This window comes from Otolemur garnettii, unplaced genomic scaffold, assembly GCF_000181295.1.
Source record: "Otolemur garnettii isolate 467f Iridium unplaced genomic scaffold, OtoGar3 scaffold00022, whole genome shotgun sequence".
Lineage (NCBI taxonomy): Eukaryota > Metazoa > Chordata > Mammalia > Primates > Galagidae > Otolemur > Otolemur garnettii.
In genome coordinates, this window is record NW_003852417.1 from 20,905,843 (window position 1) to 20,906,788 (window position 946).

Sequence of the window (946 nt, forward strand, 5' to 3'; positions counted from 1 at the left end):
TGACCATCAACTCTCAGAATGATGTTAAACAGCCTAAGGCAGGAGACTCGCTTGAGCACAGGAGATGGAGGTTGCTGGGAGCACTCTACCCAGGGGGACAGCTTGAGGCTCTGTCTCAAAAAAAAAAAAAGACTTCAAATTTGAGAACGTGGTTTTTACCGTCAAAGGGAAAGGAGAATTTTCTTTGAATTTATTAACCAATAAATGATGATATATCTTTCTTGTTATTAATAACAGCCTGTTATTAATCCCTGAGTGTGGTGGCTTATGGCAGCCAGGAGAGCAGGGACAGAACGGATGAGGGAGGAAGGCACTAAGAACTTGGGGTGCAGGTGGGAGACCAGCGTCCTCGAGTTCCTCTGCACAGACGCAGGGCAGAGATCACAATCTTACTTGAAATAACTTCCTTTTTTTTTTTTTTAAACTACAGAGGTTTTACTTTTTGGCTTTTTTACCTTTTGGCTTTTTTTACTTTTGGTTTCACATTTCGGGTTTTTTTTTTTTTTTTTTAAAAAGGCAATTGTTACATTAACTTATAAAAGCATGGTGCAAAAGGTGGTAGTTCTGAGGAGCAGCCCAGCGGGTAACTTGGCCAGAGCCTTAGGCACCTGCAGTGAAGGAGACTGGGAAGAAAATATCCACAGTGCAGGGAGCAGCAGTGGGAAGGTGGGTACAGGAAGCAGGGAGTAGGTGCGGTGGCCTCAAGAACTGCTGCAGAAAGCATAGCTTCCGGTTGCCACAGCTTTGGTGCTGGTTGCTGCTACGCCCACCTGCACATTCAGTAGGTGCTGCAGCTGGGCCATCTCTGCCAGATGTGGGACTCCTCTCACAGGCTGCCATCTCTTGGGGATGCCCCATGTCTGAAGCTTCCCTGCCTCTTTCTTTCCATGGATATCAGGTCTATAATGCAGTCTGATGGCTCTTCAGCCGCTGTCACATGTCCCCC